Genomic DNA, 8,444 nt, shown 5'->3' with positions numbered 1-8,444 from the left:
TTTCATTGTGTTTAAGGGGTGTGCCCTTATGCCTTGTTTGCGAGCTAATTCGGGGGCCTATCTTTCTTGTCATCTTTGTTGCGAGTTTAGCTTGTTTTGGCTACCATTTTGACCTACCTTAGGTCTGTTTTGAGTGCTTTAGGTCATTTGAGCATTGCTTGGTATAGTTGTAGTGTAAAGCCCTTGACTAGCTTTGTATTTCGGGTCTTTTGGCATGCTTTATTTGAGCTATTTGCATGATATGACATCACTTGGCAGATGATTTCAGTGCTTGCACCTATTCCATACTCTCATATTCATCACTTCTTCATTTTGTTTGAGAGTTGACCTTTATGCCTTGTTGATGAGCCATTGCATGAGCACAAGTTCTTTGCCTTTTTGTGCCTAAGTTTTGGTGTGAAATGGCCTCTGCTTGGGCATGGCTGAGGTCTGTTCATTTTAGTCTAAGTCCATTAAGCATGATTGATTGCATGTTGTTTGCATGCTATGTTGTCCGTTGCATTGTGTATGCCTTATCCTTTGCATTGTGTATGCTTAGGTCACATTGCATTGAGTATACCATCATTGCATTGTGCATGCTAATTAGTACCCACATTGTGTATGCCATGACATGTTATTTGTTGCATTGTGTTTGGAATAGGAGTTAGTCCAAACACAAGAAACGAGGGGCGTTTCATACTCGAAGTGATGAAACGTGCCTCAATTCTTGGTCGCCGACACTCTTGACTATACATGATGGAGTTTTAGGCTTTATGTGTTCATGTGTGCATTCACTTCATATTGAGTTGTACAACTTGGTCTCCTCGGCCATTATGCATCGAGATGCGTGGTTGGTGGCCCGAGGGTCGAGAACCATACTCCCTTGAACTTACGTAATGATAGGGAGGGTGTTTGTGCATACATGTGTTGCAAATACTTTGCCATGCCCCTTTCTTGCTCTCTGTTGCAGCAAACCAGAAACCAGCAGCAAAAACTGGTCGGCCGACTAGATAAAGTGGCTGTCTGACCACTTTTCTTGGTTTTCAGCATAAAAAGTGGTCGACAGGTGGTCTCCAATGCCAACAACTGGTTGGCATCCCTCCTACAGATTCCCATGATGGTGTTTCAGCCTTCTGGAGCTTTTTGCAGTGTTTTGAGACCAGTTGCAAACAGAGACAAATCGGGACATTGCGATGGATTTTCGCACGAGGTGATCGGGCACGCATCCTTCGTCATCCAAGGCAGATTAGAGGTAGCCTATTCCATATAGTTTACATGTTTATTCATTTGCTAACTTAGTTAATTTGTTAATTAGTTAGAGTTGTGTAATAATTAGCTGTAGCTTGTTATTCATTCTATTGTGTAATAACTAATTTAATTAGATTAGCTTAGATTAGCTAGTTAGTTATGTATTATTCATTTGGACCCTCCGTCGAGAGGGCACAACTGTTGTAAATAAGTGAGCGTGTGTGTGTTGCATGTCTTCCAACCCCCATTTCTTTCTCCCTTTTATTTACCAGCTTACGATGGGTAGTTTTAGTGCATGTTTCAATTAGCAACCTTATGCTCGCATGTTTGCATCCATTCATCTGTCTTGCATGCATCGAGCTCAGCGCATCATACTAACTGCATTGTATTTCAATTCCTGTTTGAATACATGTATCAAATTGCATTTCACATGACATTTTAGAATAGCCAAGCCTATCTTAGTTGCATTTTGTATGTGTTGCATTAGGCATTCTTGACATAGCTAGGATCATGTATTGATTTCTAACATAGCTTTTGTTTTGGCTTGGAGTACTCGGTAAGTGTTTATGCTTTAGCATCCTTGCATGTGTGTGAGTGACTACCATGATAGCATGCTTGCCATGAGGCTAACTGCTTATGTGATATAACTGCCTGAATGCCTGTGGGTGAAGGTTGGATTACTTGAATTGGAACAATTCATTGATTGCGAGTTTTAAACCCACTTGAGAGTGGCAAATCACCGTGTTTTCTAAAGCCCACTTGACGGTGGAAAAATCCGCATTTTAGCCTACTTGCGAGTAGCAAACCGCTTTCAAAAACAAACATGAGATGTTTTGTTCCAATTTAGGCGATCCAGTCTATACTTGTATGCTATGTGCGTTACATAGTAATTCTAGGTTAATAATCGGAATAAGAGCACATGTGTTTTCAAAAACAAGATATCACGTTAGTAAAAGCCGATCTTTGATCGGGCGAGCGGGGGTGCTCATTACATGACCTTTCCCTCTCGTACCCAAGTTCCCGAGCCAAGGCAACTTTGGTGATAACGGACACGTGGCCTTAGGCACGAGTCAGGGTTTTCTAAATTTTTCAAAAATAAAATATTTAGGTGGCGACTCTGTATCTGGCAAAACAGTCCATGTTTAACACTTCTTTCTAAAAATCAATTTTTCAAAACGATTTGCCGGATTTGGACTCTTTGGTGATTTATCAATCTCGTATTGCACTTTGCAAGATCAGATTAAGAACTGTGGCATTTGAGTCCGAACTGTAGTGAGCCCAATGAACAAAACGGGATTTTCAAGGGACGTTCGGGCGCGTCTATAGTTTCTGGCGACTCCGCTGGGGATTTAGAGAACTTGACTCGAACTCATGATATCATGTTTTGATTACACTTATGTGTTTCTTTGCATTGCATTTGCATTGGTGCACCTAGGACACCATGCTTGCCATCCGTTATTCCTGAATAGTTTACCGGAGGCTCGCTTTGAGAAGCGTGCCATAAGGCTGACCGGTTACGGGCTCTGCCACGATGGGAACACAAACTTTGATTTTTACCGGGGCACCCTTTTTGACCATTCGACCTAGTGCATATTCAGAATCCGTAGTGACTATTCCATACTAGGATAGGTTGCTTACCCGATTATAGATTGTTTGAAACCGCTGTGTGCGTAGTGAAACCCTAGCTCCTGACAAAATAGGACAGGGAAACCCTACCCCTCCATAGGGGTGTTTTGGCTCTCACTTGCTTGCTATGTGCTTTTAGAGTGCGTCTTTACAAGAATGCATGTATCAGTCTGCAAATCTGGGTATCGCGCCTGTAGGCATCAGTGTTTTAAGAATCAGTTATATCCGCGGGTATTAGATTCATATTTGGGGCAGTGATTTGGGAACAGTGATCAGTGGTTGAGAACGGTTCATTCAACATGTGTTTGCCAGCTATGTGTTGTCTTTATTTAAGTTGTTATGCTGTCCGTTTTTCTGTTCATTATTTCCTTATTATGCTTTATTTATCTTTTTGCTAGGTAGTTTAGCACAATTGCTTCCGACCAAGCAGATATTCCCCAAGCACTCTGGACTAGAGGTCGTAGACTCCATCGATCTAAGGATCTAATGGACGGGCAACCAGTGTTCCATTCTTTAACCCCGGTTGCTAGACGAAGGTTGGTAAGGCGTAGTGTATCGATACTACGGTTGCCAGATCAGTGGTCCTTGGGTAGTCAGGTTGAGATTTCTGAGTCTACTGCAGAGACAGATATACCGGTGGTTCAGTTAGATCAGGGTAGTATGGCAGGAATGGAAGAGATGATGCGTCAACTCCAGGAAAGTATAAAAGCCATGCAGCAGGGCGCTACCCCGTCAAGCAGAATTTGCCAAATAACAGGCCGAAGTCATGGCCCACCAGGCAGAGTCAATTACCAGGCTACAGCAGCAAGCAGGAGCATTTGCTTCACACCAGGTTCCTCCCCCACTAAGAGTTCCCATACCTAGGGAGACAATACACGTCCAGGATGATACGGACGCTCCAACAGGGCCAGCTCCGCCCCCGATCCTACCCCAATCACCCAAAGCACGGACCAACCTGCCGGATTCTCCCTTTGAGTTCGAGGTGGACCCCATGACGCTAAAAGTGAGCAAGCTTGAAAGCTGTTCAAGAAATCTCAGGGTATAAAGTCCATTCCGGACATTAAGGATGGGTACACCGACTCGGTCGTGACTCTACCGGACCGATTTAAAATGTCGCACATAGACCGTTTCGATGGGTCTGGGGATCCCATGGTGCACCTACGGCTGTTTTCAGATATCTTAAGGCCGATGGGCCTCTTCAGATTGCAGAAGCTTTCCCTATTTGACCGGACCCTGTCGGGTGTAACGGCTATTTGGTATGCAAAACTGGAAGACTCCGTTAAGAGGAACTGGGAAGAGATGGCTGAGGCCTTCGTGGCTCAATACTCTTACAATACACAGATCGAGATCACAACTCGTGATCTCGAGACGACTAGACCGGAGCCAAAAGAGAGCTTTTCCGACTTTGTAACTCGTTGGAGGGCCAAAGCCTCAATGATGACCATTAGGCCGACTGACAAAGATCAAATACGGATGGTTGTGCGCAACCTCCAGCCCAAGCTCATGCAAAAGATGATCGTCCTCCCTCTCCCCACTTTTGCAGATCTACATGAGATTGGGGTGCAGATCGAGGACGCCTTGAAGCAGGGTCTGATTGACAATGACAGAGAGCAGCCCAGGAGGACTTTCAATCGCAGTACGAATGCAGGCACAAGCAGTGCTGTAGCTGCCAGAGCTTCAGATGTGAGCATGGTCACTGCCACCGCCCCAAGAACCCTTACGGCTACGCCAATCACCAGCACATCCGGAAGTAACTCATAAACAACCAAGTACCTACCTCGAGGCCAAAGAACCTTCACTCCACTATACATGGCCCTGTCCAAAGCTCTAGGGGTTTTGATTAAGAAAGGGCACTTAAAGCCCCTGAAGCCGCGGCCATTGCCAGAAACACTTCCCCCCCTCCCATAACCCAGTTAAATACTGCGCCTTTCACCAACAGCATGGTCACGACACCGACCATTGCTTTAGATTGCATCATGAGATTCAAGATCTCATTGATAACAGGGTGATTGTGCCTTCAGAGAAACCCACTGTCACAACCAACCCTCTCCCACCACCTAACCAAGCTCCACCTCCCAAACGCATCAACTCAATCCAAACTGGGGTTGTGTCATACGACCCTAGCATATATATCACCCCTTCTCACCTACCCAAGCCGGAGGTGTTCATTCCTAACAGCACTGACTTGTGCATATTGGACATCTCCCGAACCCAACCTGAACCAATGGTGGTGATTATCGAAGGCAGGACAGGGATGATTCCAGAGAAAAGTGGGACTGTTAATTCAGGGTCTGAGGAATTTGGAAGCTTTGCTGAGGAGGTATACAATCCAAGTGGCTACATTACGTCAGTGGGCCAGGTTAGGCTGAATGTGGAATTGCCAGTGGGGACAGAGATTTGTGTAGTACGGGAGGATAGACTTGATCAGAGGCTAGATGACTTAGCGGATCTGGAAAAGGACATTGCTAACCTTCATTTTTTCAACGAACAAGATCCAGGAGACATGACAGTCAACTGGTTTGATTTTGATGGGTCGGCAGAGGCTACAAGGTGGCTTGATGACCAGCCGGATGTTGTTGAACAACCTTAGCTAAAACAGGGTCCGTCAGGGACGGGGACATCAACTGTGGCCGGAAGGGCCGGGAATCAGAATGTATCGCCAGAAAGTGCCGATGCCAAGAATTTCGCTCGGGATCTAGGCATTTTGAATATAGGAGATGTTGAACAGTAGGCTGCACTGAAGCAGTTTGAACGGGAAGGGATCGAAGATTCTGAGAGGGCCAGAAAGGCCAAAGCCCTTGTGGGGACTGAACGTGCTGTGTGCACAAGGACAGAGCGTGCTACAAGCACATAGACGGAAGGTGCTGTGGGTACAAGGATAGTTGTAACGGAGCCGGACAGGTGTCTGTCAGTTGCCGATGGCATGTGGTGGGAAGACGATGACCTATGTCTTGCCCGCACCGATGAGGACTGGGAGAATAACCAACCGGATGATACTTGGTATATTGGCGAAGTTGACCACATGACTAGGAGCGGACGGTATTTCAAACCCCCACACCTAGATCAACCAGAGGCATCCGGGAAGGACAAGGAGGCGGAGAAGCAGAAAGAAAAGCTACTCGAAGAAGAGGCTGTGCTGAAACAATTGAAAATGATACAGGCAGACATCTCCATCTGGAGGCTGCTTATGGCTTCATGGGTTCATAAACAAGCTGTCCTATCGGCTATGGATAAGGCCAAACCCTCAATAGACACCACGCCTGAGCAGCTGGTAGGATTTGTTTTTCTGGGAGGGGCTTCCCCGATGTTGACCTTTTCCGACAAGGAACTGCCGCCTAAGGGTGCAAATCCTAACAAACCTCTCTACATCTCTGTGGAATGTAGAGAAAAGTGGGTACCGGCAGTTCTTGTCGACACGGGATCCGCTATTAACGTGTGCCCGTCGAGGACGGCATATGCAATTAGATTGAAGCCCACGGACTTTTTGCCGACAACCCAGGTAATTAGGGCATATGACAATACTAGTAGAGAGGTGATGGGGACCGTAAAGATCGAGACTCAAGTTGGTCCAAGACAACACGAGATTGACTTCCATGTCTTGGACGTTCCCGCGACCTTCAATCTACTCCTAGGGCGGCCATGGCTGCACCAAGTGAGGGCGGTCTCTTCCACCGTACATCAGATGTTGAAATATCCCCACGGGAAGGGGGTTGCTATAGTTTTTGGGAACTCGTCAATCCATCTGCCGCCAGAGATGTCTACACCGATTTTGGAAATTGAGCATGGCACGGAGGATATGTTTCTGTCAGGATTTACCCTCGCCGAGGCCCGGGTCGTACAGAACATCTTGGCTGTTGATGAAGGGTTATATGTCAGCGCACAGTCAGTGTACCTCATGAACAAGTTTCAACACATCTCCGGCATGGGATTAAGGAAGAGTGGCCGGAAAGGCATTGCAGTATCGGCCGAAGTGCCGCACAACCCGCATACGTCTGGCTTGGGTTATCTACCCACCAAAGAGGACTGGGTGAGGAAAGGCAAGGAGATGGTTGTGAGAGCCAGAGCAAAACAGGTGGGGAAGCCTTATGAGTTAATACACTGACCCATCCAGGGTACCCTAAACGGACGCTTTGTCTGGGAGGGGGGGATTTTCCATTCACCGGTTTCCCAGAACCATGGTTGAATGAAGAGAAGTGTCGCTTGCTAGGGTTTGAGGTCTTCTTTGACCTGCAGTTATCCGGGGATGACGTTGCCGAGGAGCAGCCAGACCCATTAGCTGAAGTTGAACAGTATAAGGAAGTGGATTCCGAGAGCACCGAGATTGGAGTGGGGGTAGCACTAGCTTGTCTACTTTCAGATCCTCCGATCGTACAAAAGTGCTTGGGGGATAACTTCTCGGTGTCCATGATTGGGAATGAAACGGCTGCAAGCCCACCTTCAAACATTTTGGATGCATCTGTCGCACCCTCCCTCATCTGGCAGTACAAGGAGGGATTTTTATCAAGCAGCACCGGGTCAGGTAGTGAGCCGGAATCTGATTCCACTAAGTCTGTGGAGTCAGAATCAGGTTCTAGCTCATCTGAGTCTGAGTCCAGTATTCCTAAGGATGATAACCCGAATGCCACAGTCCTATCTAGGTCATCTTTTTCTTTCTCTTTTAAGTCTGTTGTAATAGAGGAATCGGACGATTTGGAAGTGATTAAGGAGAATGGAATGGCTGTGGCTTCTGAGTGCTTTTCTGTGCCTTTGATTTATTGTATTGATCAGAACTTTCAAAATTTTGATGAAAACGACGAGGAAGAAATTCCTCCGATTTTACAACGTTTAATTGATCAAGAGCAAGAGAGATTTGTTAAACCCTTGGTTGATGAAATCGCTACAGTTAATGTTGGTACTGAGAAGGACCCGCGGCTGGTCCAGATCGGGTCCACGTTGTCTTCGGAGGAGTGCGAGCGGTTAGTCACTTTATTAAAAGATTTCGAAGATGTTTTCGCGTGGTCCTACAAAGACATGCTTGGAATCGATCTTGAGATTGTACAGCACCGGATCTCTCTTGACCTGGAGGCCCAACCCATTAAGTAGAAATTCAGAAGGATCCGCCCGGACTGGGCTCTCAAGATTAAAGAAGAGGTCACCAAGCAAATTGACGTAGGGTTCCTGCTGGTATCTGAGTACCCGACTTGGCTGGCCAACATAGTTCCGGTGCCGAAGAAGGATGGCTGGATTTGGGTGTGTGTGGATTTCAGTGATTTGAACAAAGTCAGTCCGAAGGACGGCTTTCCTTTGTCGCATATCATGAGTTAGTGGACTTCACTGCTGGGCATGTGTAGACACCCCATTTTTGACCGTCCTCAAGACTTGGACGTCACCGTTTGAACACTCGGTGATTATCCATGTTTGTGTTCGTTTGGAGTTCCCAGAGGTCTCGGCTCGCGCGCCTTGCCTCAGGATCTCCGAACTCGACTGTTTAGTGTCTGGTTTCACACCAAACACTTGTGTTTTGCCTTGGAAGGGCAGGGAATTCCTTGTGAGGCATCCCCACACACCACCGGCAGTGGTTAGAGGTCACCGGCTGGCTTTTGCTGCCATCG

Source organism: Camellia sinensis, chromosome 10 (genome assembly GCF_055761805.1).
Source record: "Camellia sinensis isolate YWXY chromosome 10, ASM5576180v1, whole genome shotgun sequence".
Classification (NCBI taxonomy): domain Eukaryota; kingdom Viridiplantae; phylum Streptophyta; class Magnoliopsida; order Ericales; family Theaceae; genus Camellia; species Camellia sinensis.
Note: the sequence above shows the minus strand (reverse complement) of the source record.